Source organism: Balaenoptera physalus, assembly GCF_965194825.1.
Source record: "Balaenoptera physalus genome assembly, chromosome: 3".
Taxonomy (NCBI): Eukaryota; Metazoa; Chordata; class Mammalia; order Artiodactyla; family Balaenopteridae; genus Balaenoptera; species Balaenoptera physalus.
In genome coordinates, this window is record NC_138890.1 from 175,324,021 (window position 1) to 175,342,538 (window position 18,518).

Here is an 18,518-nt window from a genome sequence, read left to right on the forward strand (position 1 = left end):
TGTGTACTTCTGAGGATGGCAAGGCTGGTGGCTACACTCAAACCCTGGAGGGAAACACATGCCCTGCTTCACTTGGGGCTGGGATTTTATTTTTCCGGTCGAAAAGCTGCTTTCCCCTGAGTTGCGCCTGTGTGTTTAAACACTATCATGTTGTTAAGGGGCCTGATTTTTCCTTTTAATGGAAGACGCTCTTCCCTGGTCAGTGCTGGACAGCCTGCCCATCTAAGGGAGGATTCCCAGGCTGAGGTGCCCCTTAGCTCCCAGCAGTATTTACTTCCTTTATCCACCTCAGTTGCCCTGAGGAGGGGAGAACATCGGATACAACTTCAGGAAAGCGCATTCTGCGGGAAGAAAGAGACAACCAGATTACGCTTCTCATCAAAGTTGAATTTTCCTCTAATGGGTCTCAAAAAAAGGACAGCGTGATGGCTCTGCAGGAAGACGGGGCTGGGTCCCAATGAGGCCAGATGCAGAGCTGGCTGGTGACAAGAGCGTCCCCCAGGCTCTGCAGGGAAGCTCCCCTCACCCTGCGGACACTTCCAGCCCCAAGCCCATCACCGATGCTGCTCGGACCCCACACAGTATCCGGGACCGCCTGGCGCTCCTCCCGCTTGTGGGGACGTGATCGCTCCTTGGCAGGGTCCTGAGCGCAGCAGCCATCATCACTAACTTATTAGATCTTGAGGCAATTAGCTGAAAACAAACAGAGGAGACAAGCCTGGTATTGAAGCATAGAAACCAGAAGAAAATAGCCCCTGGCGGTCCATTATTTCAAAGCTGCTTCAAAGGCTGGGACAGCCCTCGTGGTGAAGAAAGGAGCGTATTGTTTTCCTGTAACGTCTATACGGCAGAAGGGCTTACCGCGTTATTTTCCTACTGATTCGGGTTACATGTGAGCTTGCCTTGAAATAATAGGTGCTGGAAAGCACTTTTCAGTGTCCACCTAAACCTGGCGTGCCATGCGTGCCGTGATTAGCCAAGGATTAAAAATCCAATTAGACTCTCCCTGAACATGAGAAATCGGGCGAGGAATTTTGAGAAATGCATTGAAAACCAGTTCTTAATATGACTGGGTGTGATAACACGCACGAAATAGAGAACTGAGATGCCAGGGACCCCCAGAATCTTCTGAATAGATTGGCTTTCACCATCTTCGATATAAATGTGCCTTCCTTGCTATTAATTGTATTGATGGCAGACAGTAGATGTGTTTAAATCAATTTCCATGGGAACACAGTGATTTGTTCTTATAACTGAAAACTTCGTCATGTCAGAGGGGGCACTTCGCTCCTAGCAAGTGCCTGTGATGGTTAGATTTTGAGGCTTTTGAAAATATTATATAGAACAACACACGTAATAACCTTAAAAGGGAAGATCATCATTTGCTGTTTGCCCCATACAGTTGACTTATAAAGTGCTGTGAACATGCTAAATAGTACCTTATCTGATGAGATTTTTCTTTAGTCACATGTGGTAAATACTGTGAATTTTGTGAGGCAAGAGAGTCTTTGATTTTTATTCCTAAAAGAAAACACAACTGAAAGATTTTGAATAATTATGTTAGTCATATCTAGGCTTACCTACTCTTTTTTTTTAATTGCTCTGCTATTTAATGCACAATTTGATTTACACAGATATATATCATGCAATTGCTTTTTTATGTCAATCATCTTTTTCAGTCAGAATGAAATGCTTAATTATTTGACTTTCACAGAGCAAACTGGGCATTTTAAGATGGTCCAAGTATGTGACCGCGATTCGTGAAAATTATTTTTAGTATGGAGTGTGTGGCATTCTTTTGGCAAATACCATCCAAATACACATTTTAATTCAAAAAATGAAAATGTGCTTTCCACAAAGACAGACTGGTAAATTTCATCAAGCCTCATCTGTTTTTCCTGCTTTGCACTAAGTTTATCAGGCTCTCGTCCTTGAACAGGTTTCTGGTGAGCTCTCCTGAAAAACAAAAGTGGTCTCTCTCTCTCTCTCTCTCTCTCTCTCTCATATGCTTTCTCCTCTTTAATGAGGCTTCCTTTCCTTCTTGCTGTGTTTATATGTCTAATGAGAGTCTGTATGGGATTTACTGGGCTGGGTTAGAATAGTCTGACCAGTTCCCTGGGCCGGTGCCTGGAATGCTGAGATTGGGCAAAATTCCTTCCCACAAGAGGTTTCAGTTTGTCTGTGCGCCCTCTTGGCATCTGATTTCAAGACACAATGTGCTGGTTTATCTCCACAGCCAGTCTGGCAGCCACAAAGCCCTCGCTCAGAAGATCAGACACAGTTTTCTCGGATCAGATGAGCCGCTGTTTGTCCCTCTGTCAGAGCGTTGGATAGCGGCTATTAGAGAAGCCTGCCCGACGGAAGGCATCTCTGCTAAGGGAAAAGCCCTCCATTCCATCTTCCCAGAGAGAAGGGCTCAGCGGGAACACATCGCTTCCGCCGAAGACCCAGCCCTGAGGTGTCTCCTCATTACGGTTCCATGATCGGGTTGGACAAAATGAAGGGAGACCCTGAAGATTGGCCTTTATGCCAGTAGATTGGGCCCAAACCATCCCATTCTGTTTTTTTTTTTTTATTTTATTTATTTTTTAATTTAATTTTTATTTTATATTATAGTTGATTTACAATGTTGTGTTAGTTTCAGGTGTACAGTAAAGTGGTTCAGTTATACATATATACATATATCATTCTTTTTCAGATCCCTTTCCCATTTAGATTATTACAGAGTACTGAGTAGAGTTCCCTGTGCTATACAGTAGGTCCTTGTTGGTTCTCTATTTTATATATAGTAGTGTGTATGTCTTAATCCCAAACTCCTAACTTATCCCTCCATCTCATTCTGTTTTATTCTCAAAAGATTGCAGTTAATTCTAATGATGAGGGTTTTCTTTCCCTGTCAGCAGTGTTGTGTTTCAGTGAATAGTGTAGGTAACTATTTAGAACCTAAAGTATGTTTTTGTTCTTTAATGTATGAACAAGATATGTTTCATAAACACATACTTTCTCCAGAAGAAACATTTCTAAGCCGTAAAGCTGTGAGACGTTATTTTTCCAGCCAGTGAAATGGTGGTGATTAATTTGTCCACCTTCCTCAGTTTTATGGACAAGTTTAAAGCCCAGGTAGAAGCAGAATGAAGTCTGGGGCTTCCTGATTTCTCTTCCAAGACTCTTTAAAGGACACTGTTAGCAACAAAACTCCAGTCTCTCTTTACCTGATTTTGCAGATAACAATGCGGTCAAACGTGAAGGCTCTGAGTGTCCTTATCTGGGTCATCAAATGGTTCACAAGGCAACAGGGTGACGGCTGATGCTGAAAGCATGTGTGTCCTAACTGATCAGGTCAAGGGGCTGAGCGTCCAGGAACTAAATGTGACTACAGTTCCTGATTCCCTCTTCTCAAAACACTGGTCCCATTGCCAGGACACATGAGTTCTTCTTTTTCTCTCAGAGTTGCTCTTCAATTCCTCATCCCAAGTAAGGTTGTTTGGGGGATAGAAAGAAAGAAAAAGAGCTCAGCTGTATAGCTGTTGCACTGAAGATGATTGATAAAGCCATAAAATTACTTGTGTCACCCTCTGATTTTAAATGAGTATGAAACACACAAGAAAAGCTCCCAACCCACCAAACTCTGCTAAGTTTACCTCTTTCCAAACCATATCAGGCTTGACCTCAGACAGGTCCGTGAGTCCCATTGGTTCAATCCCCACATTTGGCAGGTGAGAGGCAGAGGCTGGAACAGCGTTCTCAGTGCCCCAAGGCTCCCTGGGTCTCCGGATCCAGTCCAGCAACTCACCTACTTTGCTATAATGCTCTGATTTTCTCCTATTGCTCTCACCTGCTGGAAATATGTCCAGACGCATTCTTTAAGGGGAACAGCAAGCAAACAAAACATGAAAATAAAAAGCCTTTCATCCTTCACCAGACACACAGCTGCTCCCTGGGATATTCCAAACATAAACTCGCCATTCACGAGGCGCACCTTCTCAGGATGGGATTTGGGTGGGTAGAGAGAGATGTCAGAACCTCACCGTCATCATACTTGTAGCTTCAAAGCCAGGTTAATGAAGTTAAGAGAAAATTTTCTTTTAAAGGGTTTGTCCTAACAACGTTCAGAGACAGCATGAAAGTGGTGAGGGAAACCACAATGAGACCTTGGTCCATAGCTTGCCCTGCTTTATTCTTGACTTCTGAGTTTGACTTCTGAGTTCAACCACAGGGGCCTGGCTGATATGTTAGGTCCAGTTTTCCATGGGAAGTGAATCATGGAGGTCAGAGGAGTTTATCAAAACTATTGATATAGTTCCTATTCCTACTCAGACTATCAAAATCCCCAGGGCTGATGGATCTAACCTTGGCCTTTGTGAAGGAGATGCACCTGATGGGAGAACCCAGCTCAGCCCAACACCTGGACACATGCATCCTTCCCAGTTATGGGAGACCCTCTGCACAGGTGAGGCATACTGGTTTCCTGTACCTGGTGCTTTGCCTTTTATAAAATCATATATATGACCACATCTATGCTATCTTTGACAATGAATCAAAAGCCATGGAGAGTTTACTGTGGAGATTGAGGAACTGCTCCTTATTCCACTTGCAAAGTCTGTCTCTATTGTTCTAGACAAATATCAGCCCACCCTTTATCTCCAGCCAGGCCCTCTCATTTCCCCAGTCTAGGTGGAATTTTTGTGGTGTTCAAGAATGACAGGATTGTTCAGCGCAGTATCTAAATGATATTTAATATCTAATATGATGTTTTTAAAAGCTGCAAAATGTTTGGAGACTTTCACATCTGAGTCGGTATTGATACTTATTTAATTTTGACTTTGGGTGAAAATGAATCATGTTTTTAACACTCATCAGACAACTCAGTGTTGGCTATTTATATAAAGTCGGTTCAAATGAACTCAACTATTATTTACATGAAGGCTTATACTCTTGAGAATTTACTACATACTGACTTGTATCTACAGCAAATTGTTTTTAGGATTTTGGAATCTGTTCTTTCTTTTCCATTTTGCCTCCTCTGTCACCTGGTTGCTGTCCTCTGTCCCCTAAGTATTCACAGAAGAATGCCTCCATGCTGGCACTGTGTTTGCATCAAGGATAAAATACTGGAAAGACAGATGGACACCATGGTTTCCTCAGCTGCATGAACATGAACATGGAGGGCTCTGCAAATTATTCACCCATCATTTCCAGGTTGCAGGGCTTCTCCCAAGTGAACAAGGAATGTCCCTATTTTAGCACCTGTTGGCAAATGCTCAAGGTGAGAGGAAGATCAATCTTCCTAGCCTGCTTCTAATTATCCCACATCCATCAAGGCACTAGCTTTATGTTCTCTGAGCAGAGACATGGAAGAGGAACAGGTGATGGGCAACCTCATCTCTACAGGAACTCTGACGATGGAAGGTGGAGGTGGAGCAGTGCAGCTGGTGGACCTTTATCTCTAGTCATTGGAGAGTAGACACCATATTCAACATGTTCCTGTGGCATCTCGTCCTGCTTCAGTTTAGGAAACACTATCAACCTCTTCCCCCAAACCCCAGATCTCCTGCAGTGCCTCATGTGCCAAAATGTTTTCTTTTCTCCCCTCAACTCTGTTCTACCAGCAGGCCCCTCACCTCCATGCCCTGCACCCAGGACACTAAAAGTCAATGACCTGCTTTCTAAGGTGTACTCATTTTCTCTCCCCTTTTCTTCTTTTCCAGTACAGGAGATTCTTCGTAGAATATAGTATATCTCTCCATTTACTTAGATCTTTTAAAATTTCTCTCTGCAATGTTTTGTAGTTTTCAGTACAGATCTTACCTCTATTGTGTTACATTTATGTCTAAACATTGCATTTTTTGATGCTATTGTAAGAAGTATTTTGTCATTTCAATTTCATAATTTTCATTGTTAATTCTCTAAGTTCTCATTCTTTCCTCCACCAGCTTCTCTCTAAACTTGATGTTCAGGCCAACCCTTTTCACACTCTGGTGGAATGTCTTTCACTGCCTGGGAGAGGGTGGCCTGCCTGGATCAGAACACAACAGCACCAGGGGAGAAACCCTGTAGGTTTCTAGAAAGTGGGTTGCTGGAGGCTCCCAGGGGAAGATGACAGTCTCTGCTCTGATAAGTGGGAAAGTGGGAAAGTGCTCTGACAGTGGGAAAGTGTCTCTTTCTCCTTCCCTGGCAAGCCCCAACCAAGAAGGCTCTGTATTAAAGGACATAAATTCGAGTAATTTACAGGCTTGACATTTATAATCAGTGATCTGCCTCACATGTGACTTTACTTAGCCATTCATTTTAATAATTTTTCTTATTTAAAATAGTTGCCACTCATAAGAGTCTGCCTGCCAATGCAGGGGACATGGGTTTGATCCCTGGCCTGGGAAGATCCCACATGCCACAGAGCAACTAAGCCCATGTGCCACAACTACTGAGCCTGCGTGCTGCATCTACTGAAGCCCACATGCTTAGAGCCTGTGCTCTGCAACAAGAGAAGCCACCACAAGGAGAAGCTCACATACCGCAGTGAAGAGTAACCCCCGCTCACCACAAATAGAGAAAGCCTGCGCACAGCAATGAAGACCCAATGCAGCCAAAAATAAATAAAATTAAATCTTTAAAAAGATAATAATAAATAAATAAAATAGTTGCCACTCTGTGCCTTTCCTCAGACTCTCTAGGGTCTTCACAATGTGTGGTTCATGTCCTTTTATTAAGTAATAATTCTCAAAAATAATATTGTAGGGGCATCAACTCTGTACTATCTTACCTCCTTCTGTGTCCCCACAACTGTCAGTCATGCACAGAAAAGGGAGCAAATTCAAGGAAGCAAACCAGGCAGCTCAACAAGGACAGCAAAGTGCCAACTTGAATGATGAGGGAAGGTGGGGGCAGGATGGAGGCAGGTCCTACCAGGGGTGAAGGAGTGTGGAGAAAGAGGGGTCTTGAAATCAAGTGCCAGCATCTGCATTCATTCATGTGTAACAAAGGGAAAAATTCTAACACCAAAGCAGAGCATAAGAAAGGAAATAATAAGCATATGAGCAGAAATCAATAAAATAAAAAAACAGAAAATCAATAAAGAAAATCAATTAAACCAAAGATTGGTTTCTTGAGAAGATCAATAAAATTGATAAATCTCTAGCAAGACTGATTGGGAAAAGAGAAAAGACACAAATTTGTAACATCATGAATGACAGAGGGGGCATCACTACTGACCCAACAAACAATAAAAAGCTATAATGAAACATTGTGAATGACTCTGTGGCAGTGAATTTGATGGCTTAGATTAACTGAACATATTTATTAAAAAATACACAATATTGAAAGATACGAAATAGCAAATCTCATGTAAAAAGAAATCAATAACATACATTGTCCTGTATCGTTTGAAGAAATTGAACTTGTATTTAAAAATCTTCCCACAAAGAAAACTCCAGGTCCATATGGCTTCACTGATGAATTCTAAAAAATGTTAAAGGAAGAAATAATGCCTATTCTACACAAACTCATCCAGCATAAAGCCAGCATCACTTTGATACTATAATCAGACAAAATACTAGAAAAAAATAAAGCTATAGTTTGACATTTTAAAAGAAATTAGATGCAAATATTTTTAACAAAATTTTATAAAATCAAGTCAAAAATATACAAATATTAAAAGATCATGACTAAGTAGAGATGCAAGTTTGTTTTTTATTTGAAAAATAATCTGTATAATTAATAAACATTAAAAAATATAGAATTATTTCAATGATGCAGAAAAGAATTTGAAAAAACTCAACATATTTTCATTTTAAAACTTTCAGCAAAATAGGAATAGAAAAAAAGTCCTCAACCTAATAATGGGAATTTTGAAAACTTATAGTTAACTCTATATTTAATTGTGAAAAACTGACTATTTTCTACAAAAGATCAGGAAAAGGTAAGGACTCCATTCTCATGTTATAACCAAAAGTGCGGTCTGCTGCTTGCTGCTCAAAAGCCATTAAAGAGGCAAAGTTGGTGGAAAGGAAAGATTGTTTTATTTTGGATGCTGGCAACCTGGTGGGGGGAGGGTGTGCTGCGCAACAGACTCTTGTCCAAACACCAACTCCCCTCCCCCAACTGCCAATCAGGGGCAAGAGGTTTTATAGGTGGAGGGAGGGGGCTACATGCAGAAACAGCACAGTCAGCTCTGACCGTCATCTTGAAATTGGTCCTGTGGTACTCTGATCAGTATCATCTTGATTGTTTTAAGTGCAGTTAATCTTCAGTTCCAAAGTTGGTTTGTTCCCATTTCCTTGAGGCCAGTTCTCGGAATTGTGGCAGCTTATGCCATGGCTACAGTCTGGTCATCATGAAGTTAACTTCTTCCACCTGGTGGGGATTTCAGTATCTACAAAACAGTTCAAAGGACGTGGCTCAGAATATTATCTGTAGCCCTTAAGGAGGAACAAAATGTCCTTGACTATGCTTAATGACTAACTATTATTATTTAGTCTCCTTCGACTGTTTTCCTTTGTTTCTGCATTTTCTCACTTCTCTGATTAAACTTATTCTTTGGCTAAAGTTTTTCCAAGGACAAAAGGTAGGCGGAGGTGGGGCGGGGAAGGACCATAGGGTCCTGTTCTGTTTCAGTGTCTTGTGTTCAACATTATTACAGAGATCTTAGCAGTGAAATAGGATGGAAAAACAAAATAAAAACATTTGGATTGAGGAGGGGAGGGATAAAGGAAGCAAAACTCTTTTTACTTACAAATAGCATATTATGCAGAAAATTCTAAGAAATGTATGAAAAAGATATTAGGACTAAGAAGTGTGTTTAGCAAGATTGCAGGATTAAGGGTAGCAAAAAAAAATCATAAATTAAAAAAAACATATTTAGAGTAGTGCTAAAAAGTATGAAAACAAAAAAGAGACACATTTGATAAAAGTTGTGTTATTGTGTATAAACAGAAAACTAGAAACATTGCTGGGATGAAGTGCAGACCTAAATAAATGGAGAGATATACCATGCTCATGGATCAGAAGAGTCAAGATTGTTAAGATGTTAGTTCCTCCCAAACTCATCATTATATTAGCACAAATCCAGCCAAAATCTCAGCAGGCTTTTCTGTAGAAATTGATGAGTTGATTCTAAATTTATAAGGAAATGCAAAAGACCTAGAATAGCCAAAGTAATTTTGAAAGTGAACAAAGTTGGAGGACTTATGCTACCTGAAATCAAGATTCATTATAAATCTATAATCAAGATAGTGCTGGATTTACATAGAGGTAAACTTATGAATGAATGGAAAATAATAGAGGGTCCATAAATAGATTCACACATGTATGGTCAACTGATTTTCAACAAAGGCACAAGGGCATTTCTATAGGAAAAGGATCATCTTCTCAACAAATGGTGCAGAACAATAAACCTCCATGTTACCTCATGCCACAATGCAATGGGAATCTGGACTTGTAATCTGCAAAACTGAAATCTAGGAAAAGCTTGAACAAGGACCATGAGCATAGAATTCCACACCCGTCCTGGTTATTATTCATGAATAGAGCAAGAAAGAATTTGTGTAACATGTGGTTTCAGAAACTTGTGTAAGCTTCAGGGGAAAAAAAATATGTAAGAAAATTCTTAATCCCAATTAAAAAATTGAATCAGTGAATGGATTGCTGTACAGAAATATGATGTGTCAGGGCAAAGTTGTAAGAGTTAAAACAGCACACCCTGTTGATTATAACTTATATGTTGATAATGTAGTTATGACTATAATGCAATGGTTAAGAAACCACTCTAGAAATAAATTAAAATGCTTTAATAAAAAATATTTGGAATAACATTCCACTTTACATCAACACAAACTGGGAAGAAAAGGAGAAAGTCCGTGTAAAAGAGTTCGAAATGCTGGATGGGAGAGAGGGATGGGAGTATAGAGTAAATTTTAGCACAGAGAAAAATATATAGGTATACACACATTTAATTTTGAATAACAACGAAAATGCTTAATTTAACAGAGATTAACATATTAAAATTTTTGCATTCCGTAGATACAATATTTTATTTTACTTATACACAAATATTAATCATATGGAGTATCTTAACAAATTTCTGTAAGTTTAAATATTATAGATTGCATTCTTTTATCACAGTGCAATAAACCTGGAATTAATAATAAAAACAGGACCAAACATGTCTACCTAAGACAGTGAATGGGCCTCCTCTAAATACCTCTTGGGTCAAATTGGACTGAAATCTGAGATTGCAAATTATTTAGAAATCTATAAAAATCAGAAAATTTCACTCAAAACGTATAGAATATGGCTAAAGCCATACTCAGAGGAAAAATTACAACCATAAATGTTTTCACTATTCAGTAAGACATTTAATAAGGGTACATATTACATGCACTTAAGTTTAAGAAAAAAAGTAAGATACAAAATATGTATTTACCAGATTAGTACCTTATTTAAAAAATTTTAAAAAAAAAGAACATGTGAAATAAAGGAATGTGATGCAATAAAATTTTACCAGCAACTGTATTTAAGTGATGGCATTTTTGTACTCTAATTCCTTTTTTTCCTGAAAATTCTGTAATGTTATTATGCATTACATAGTATATTTATATTTAAAAGAAATTCAAAATTTCTATACTCTACCTATGAATTACATAGTGCAAGCTACTTATTATTTTAGAATTATTTTTAAAACAAAGAGATGTCAAATAATGATGATGTTAAGTTAAATTCCTAAACTTATAAAGAGGTAAATTTCCCTGGAATTATGAAAAACTCCCTGAAGATTTCCATTTCTTTTATTATAAAGCTGGGACTTCGTTTCTATTCATTTGACTAATTTTACATTTGAGTGAGACACTCAAAAATAGTAAACTATTTGTTATTTGTCTTCAAGTACATGTTTCTGTACATATGTGTGCGTGTATATATATGTGTGTGTCTGTGTGTGTGTGTGTGTGTATGTATATATATATATATATATATATATATATATATATATATTGCTTTTGAGCAGTTCCTGCTGTGTTCGTTCCATTACCAAAGGTAGTATCCGTGTCTTCTCTCCTCTGAAATTACTGGGTTAGTCCTGTGCAGTTGTTTCTTTTTACAAGTAACTAGTGAGATTTTACAGAGTGCTATATAAACTGATTTCTAGCTCTGCACAGACCTCTCTGTCTGACTGCAGTAAGACCTCAGGCATGAATCTTTCAGAACCCGAGTCCCTTTCTGGAAAGATGAAGGGCTCCCGCGTGAGGCTGTCAATAACATGCCGTCTCAGATGCTTGGGTTCGGAGGTGAGGATCCAGGGACCATGTCCCCCTGAAGGAGACATCTCTGAGTCAGGCTGCAGAGGTTCTGCCTGAACCCAGAGCGACCCAAGAAGTTACCAACTGGATCCAAGCCAGGAGGAAGCGGAGAAGGCCGGGGCCACAGCTGGAGGTGGGTGCCCCTGGCAAACTCTGGAACCTTGTCTGAAAGTTCTATCTGGTCAGGGTGTGGGACTGCAGGTAGAGAAAAAGTGACTTTATGCCTGAAAGGCCATAAAAGTCTTCTCTGAGGTGGGGGTCTCCCAAGAAAGCTTAAGGAGAACAGAGGTTGGTGTAGACGCCACCCAGGGGAGCACGGGGCTGGGCTGGGGAGACAGGAGAGAGCTGGTCACAGGGCAGGTGACCCCGAGACAGACCCGCGGCCCTACTGTGCCCTCAACTGTGCTCCTGTCCAGAGGCCTGAACAGGCCTTCCCGGGTGGCTGGGCCTGTGAGATCCCTTGCCCACCTCCTCAGTCTGAGATCCAGATCTCAGAGGACTTGATGGGTCAGGGACAGAAGTCCTTCAGGGCATCTGGTGCCACCATGGTGGGCGGGGAAGTCTTAGGCTCCATCCTTACTTGCTGCAGGGACACGGGGCCACGAAGGTAGTCTGCCCTCTCCATGGAGTGGTTCTGTCAGCACTTGGGGTTTACAGGTATTGCCTGTGTCTGATGCTAATCAACACCCACCCCAGCAGGACAGCCAGCAAGCTGCTGAAGTTTTCCAGGTAAGGAACTGCCCAGGGCCAGTGCCCTCTGGTTGGTTAGGGACACAGGTCCACCCTGCAGGTTAGGCCGTTTAGTTACAGCTGACCTAGGAAGGAAAGAATTGTCAGCACCGGCCCACTCTTGTTTTGCAGGCTGCCTCTGTGAGATGCAGTGCTCCAGGCGGTGATGGTTGCAGGGGACAGGCCACCCCAAGGTGGTGTCTGCTGGTCTCTGAGGGTCATATTTTCCTGTTTCCCACTGGGGACTTATCCAGGAGCACCAGGACATAGTTCCGCTGGCCTCATTCCAATGGTGAGGCTCTCTCCCGGCCAGCACCCCTGCCCCTCAGCTTTGTGAATCCATTACCAGCAGTAGCTACAGCTAACTCCGCAGAGCATAGACGTGAGCTGTGCTGTGTCTAATGTAGACTCTCCTACGTGGTGAGTCACCTGTAGACCAAGCTCACTTGAATTAAGGGCAGGCTCATTGGTGCCCTGGGCCGGTTGATGACACGAAGGACAGCAGCGTAGAGGACCCTCCTCTGCCAGCAGCACAGGCTCCGCCCCCGCTGGGATCCTGACAGGCGAAGCTGGCACTGGTCACCCCCTTGCCAGTCTTCCCAGCACCTCAGCTCATGGCTCAGGGTGCGGGATGCCCTCTGCACAGTGCTGCTTGGAGGGGTGGGGGTCAGGGCAACATCCACATTAGTTTCTGTGCGAAATCTGTAAACGTGCTGACGTAAGGGCTGATCTCTGTTCCCATGGTTCCACTCACCCACTGGGAAGAAGTGCGGGAGGGGAAAGCGGACTGCCATGGACTCTTCCAAGTCCTGCCGGCATCTGGCGTGGTGCTCGTGGGGGCCGTCCAGGGCTGCAGGGGTGGAAGGCACCTCTCCCCGACCTGTGCTGTCACTGGAGGCTGGCAGCCCCCTCACTAAGCCCCCCTCCATGGTCATGCAGCTGCAGGAGCTTGCATGGTCCCCCCAGAGTGTTAGGAAACTGGATGGTGGTGATGAAGCAATCCCAGAAGCTGGTACTTCAGGCACTGGTCCGGGGCAGCAAGTTTGGGAGGGGGGAGGAGGAGCCGGGCTTGTGACTCCTGGGGTCGTGTTTTGGTCCCTGTCCCCCAGATGGCCATAGAGTCTGACGCTAGCAAACCGTGTCTCTTGAACCTCCTTGGGCACCATTGTTAGGTCCCTGGAGGCTCCTTCAGGCCGTGAAACAGTAGCTCTGGGACTGAGCACACAGGACGTTCAGACAGCAGTGGGGAGCATGGCACCTCCCCCCGCCAAGGAAATCTCCTGCACGGCAGGGCCCCGGGGCTGAGCCAGGCTGTGGGGCGTCCCCAAAGCTGCTCCTGGAGCCCGTTGCTGGATGGAATGGAGCAGATCTACTTTGGAGGAAGTGGATTCATACCAGGACTGATGACACGGGTGAAGGAGGGAGGGATGACAGGGTGGAGGGAGAGAAAATGGGGCAATGGGAGCAGCTAGAGTTCACAGCCAGCAAATGGGAAGAGACAGAACCAGGTACAGAGGCGCTCTTCACATCATTTCAGCGGGGAAAGCCTCTCCTTGTAGTTTCTTGGAGCTGGACAAGGTCCAGCTTGTTAGAGCAAACAAAAGCTGCATGATTGGGTCTCCACCAGGACAGAAAGTCGTTTGTCTCCTGCACCATCAGCGTGCCGTTTCTGCTCATGTCCCGGTCGTGGCGTGCCCTTGGCCTTCTCCATGCAACCCCACGATGCCAACCATGCTTCCTACCGTCATCATCGCGGAAACGCACTGGGAGCTTATTTGCAGGCTCAGGACTTCATGCTCCCTTTCAAGCTGAGGACAGAAGCCCCCTCGAGCCACTGGAGGGGCTGTGAAGGTGGAGAGGGAGTCCTCTTAAGAGAGAGTCCCGCATCCCTGCATCCCCACCTCCCTGGAGCTCAGCAGTGGAGTGGATGGGGAGGCTTTACTCTTCTGCAATCTGCCCCGCAGAGCCAGGAGAGACAGAAGGCAAATCACTCCCCACGATGTGTTTCTTGTGTTGGGGACAGACGGCTTCTAAGATTTGTGGGGAGGGTGTCTTGGATATTTATAACCCGCGCTCGCTCTCTCTCCCTGAGCAGGACGTCCCTCTGAACTAAAGGAAAATAAAGATCATCCTGCAAGTGTTTTGCAAATGAATTCTCTTGAAACCACAGCCTGTGTTCTCCATGTATGATCGAGTGTGTTACTGCGTTGCTTATTTCTTTACTCAGACAAGAGGCGGGTTGTAGGGTAATTGGAGGGCGGGTTCCACGTTTCAGAGAGAAGTACCCAGGGTCACTGGTCCTTAAACGCTCTGACGTACATCTCAGCTGTGACTTTGGGGCCACTGTGCCTCCAGACAAGTTCCAACCCCTTACTCAACCTTTTCCTTCCTGCAAATGTGAAATTCTTGGAGCAAACTGGACCCCAAAGAGGCCTGCCTGCTTCTGCAGGTGGCAGGGTCAAAAGTATGCACCCAACTGGGGAGATTTCCATTTCCTGAGAAACCAAAGGGGCTCAGACGTGAGCACATTTTTGCCCCGTTTACCCACCAGGAGAGGGATCTTCTCATCCTCCTCGCAAAGACACAGGAGGTTTGGCCGCAGCTCACCCCATGCTGGGGATGCAGCAGGACCACTGCCCACCGGCGCCTGCCTTGCCCATCTGTGCTAACAGTGGGACCCCGCTTCAGAAACGTTTCCTTCCTTTCGACATAAATAAACATCACGCGTAAATTGAAATCTTATTGTAGCTGATAGACAATAGTATTTTAAAAGGTCTGAGAATAGGATTAACATATTGTTATAATGTTATGTTCTGATTTAAACAATTCTGAGTTCTTATGAGGATTCCTCCTGAAATATCTATTTTATATGTAGTACAAGACCCCACTGAGATTTTTTAAAAAACAACAACTTGACATTACTCAGAGTCTTTTCTTATTAACCAGCAAGAACAATTAGGAAATGTTTCAAGTAACTTTAATCTCTGTGCTTGAATACACATAATTCATTTTCCTATGTCAACAAGTATCGGCTGATGTTTTGAGCAGATTTCCATATGCTAATTTACCTATTTCCCTTTCTGAAAGACTATAGTTTCCTGACTATTAATTCCAGCTGACAGGGAATGGTTTTGCTTTTCATTCTTTGCAAAATAGTGTATTGTTGCAAAGTGATTTATAATAAACAGTATCTAGGAAAGAACTACAATGCTGATTGTTTTTGACAGACAAAAATGCATTATTAATGAAATAATAACGTTGGCAGCATCTTAGATGCAAGCTGATTGTGCAGAGTTTATTTTTCTATTCAGAGCCTAGATCCTCATTTTCTATTTAGAGCGTCTCGAGATGGATGATCCTGGCTGAGAAGAATGTGGAAACACATACGTGCTATACGCAGTTCAGATGTGTCCACAGTCAATAAGGAGGGATTATTTTTTCCTTGAAATTGTGGCTCACGCTGTATTTTGTTATTTTTCAGCTTTTCTTGATTCAGTAAACCTTGCTTATCATAAATTGGAGCTCCCTCAAACCACATAATCTGTAACTAATAATGATCGTTTTTTAAAAGGAAATATCTATTTCTAGAATCATGAGTGGAAGGAATATGAACAGTCAATACATAATACATGGATTCCATCCATAGCTCCAAATTACAGCAAGCATAAAAATGGAAGAGTAAAACAAAACCTAAAATACAGCTCCACACTAGATCAATGTGTGTGATGGAATCCGGGGGAAACCAGTCATTTGCCCCAACAAAGTCCATAGCTTCACAATGCAAATTCAGTTGTGCAAAGCTCCAGATGTGATTGGATCTGGTAGTAAACTATTTTACATTTTGAGCTTACTAATTCTACACAAAACATATTTGACTTCATCCATTCACTCTGACTTTGTTACTTACCTCACTGAAACATCGGTGCTTCCAGTCAAGCACCGATGATGCTTCTATTAAAGGACTAGCCTCTATTGTCATCGGGTCCTATATTAATTGTGGTATGAACTTTATTGGATTTACCCAAGTGCTTTGCTGGATCGTCTCCAAACACTAACAGGCAAATTAAATTAAATAAAAAGGGCCAGCTCTATTTAAGAGCATCGTGTAAGTGCTTTGGAGACTGGGCATAATTAAAGAGGCTGTAAACTAAGAAGGCAAGTGCAAATGTCACTCTCACCTGAGCGCACCCGGTGTACAGGGACTTCAAGCAGAATTCATCACGGAACAGGGCATCTGCAGCCAAAATGCAAGGTTCTTTAGCGGAAGGTGGGTTTGCAAACAGGGTTGAGCAGATGCCTGGAGAATTCTGGGCGTGCCTGGAAGGACTGCGTAGCGAGACTGACTCTCTCCTCACCCAGCTGGACGCAGGGTGCCTAGGACACAGGCCACGTGTGGACACTTGTCCAACGGCTTCACCCCTGGCGCCTGGTCCAACCTAACATCCGTTTTGCCAAAAGACCTCAGATGCAAACCCTTTAGGATGCTCCTGTCTGAAGATGCCACTGCCCGAGAACTACCTGGAAGCAGAGGTGATTGCCTTGTCCATCCGGGTCCCAATTCCTAACCAACGCCTAGAACATTGTAAATGCTGAAAGGGTCAGGGGATGCATGAAGAAGCAAATAAACAGCTAAGAAGCTGCAAGAAAAAAGCATTTTTACAAAATGGACAATACTTTGGTGATTAAAAGTTACGTCCCTATTCTTAACCATTTCATCTTCTCTCTGCCTTTGCTGCTCTGAGAGATGCATCTATTAAAGGCTCCCTCTAGGGCTGGTCATAACCAACTTGGGGCACTGTTCAGACATCACATACTGATGGGAGAAGCTGGGGGGCGGTTCTAAGGGACAGCCATGATGTTCAGTGAGTCTGGACACACATCCGTTAAGTGCTGTTCCTCTAAGATGCGCCTTATTGCTCTGATAACAGGAAGCAGGTGAGTGCCTTCCCCATCAGCACGAGCCTGACTTACAGTTGAGGAGGCCATGGGCCCCGGCCATGGTCACTGTGTCCTCAGCACCACTGCACTCTGGCTCTGTGGAAGAGGGGGTGAAAGGGATATGATGGGTGAGCGTCCCTGTCTGAAGGGTACAGCAGGACCCACTCAGTGTAGCTACAGGACACGTGCCCAGAGCATCACAAAGGAATAAACAAAGCCAATATGGACCCTAAGAAGCATAAAGGTATCAGGTCACCCTGGGACAATGGCCATGATAGTGACGTTTCCTTTTCACGAAGGGTTAGAATTCTTCTTTTTTTTCAAAAAAATTATAAAATATGCATAAACATCACAGATTATATACATATATTATAATATATATATCTTACTTTAAACATTGGAACAGAATATTTTATAAAAATTCTCAGTTCTCTTTGGGCCTGAAGCTCGTGCAACTACATTGAAAGCAGCTGGGCAGCAGGCTAAGGCAGAGGGGTCAGCATGAGTGGATGGCGAGAAGCTACCAGATTGGGGCGGGCAAGGCAGTGTGTGGCCGCGGGTCAACATAATACTTCCTTTGGACCAATCACGTCTACCAGATGCATGTTTATGTGCTTGTGGATTTGACCATGGGCTTTGCAGAGAACGTTCAAGTACAAGTTGGGAAATGTAAAGAGAAATGAGGAAAAGATTCACCTGTTAACTTAGTTCAGCTAGTAGAGCTCAAAGGACCCCGGCGCTCTCTATAACCACCCTCCCTGAGTGCCTGCTGTGGGCTGGGCTCCCTGCCACATGCTGGGCCCTCACAGGCGACCCAGCAAGTCTGGCGGGGAGGCAGCTGGGAAGGCGCGCGTCCCAAGGAGGGGGCTCTGGGGAGCAAGGCTGTGGAGGAGGGCTGCCTAGCTGTCAGAGCTGATTGGGTCTTGTTCAGCCAGCATCAGGGACTTCTAGAAAAAGTCATTGTCCAGGTCCCAATCCAGACCAATGGGGTAGAGTCACTACAGATAAGGCCCTGGTGTCTGCAATTTTAAAAGCTCTCTGGGCAATCCTCAGGGTGGAGAAGGCACTCCAGGTGGAGTAGAGGGAAAAGCATCCCAGGGAGAGGGTTGTCCTGGGCTGAGGTGGGACAGGAAGGGACCTCCTGACCCACTCGGGAAGCTGCCTTGCTCAGAAAGAGGTGAGGTAAATATAATACATTCACAATAATATGCATAATGTATGCTAATATATGTAATGATATACATAACATAACACAATATGCACATACAGTATATTTACATTAATTAATTAGTAAAAGAATATACCTCATTTACATATACATGACTGATTTAAAATTGTACAAACAAGTTCCTCCTATAACTTGCTGGGCTATTCCGTGAAGGGACATTGCTCACTAATCCAACATCTTAGTGAAGGACAGGGCCAGATCCTATGCAGAGCAAACAACTTGCCCCTAATAAGCAGCTGGAAACAAACCCTGATGTCAGAGGGGTCAGAGGACAAAGGCAGTGACCCCAATAGGAAGGGACGCCAAACCTAACCTTGTAGACTCTAGTCCAGGTG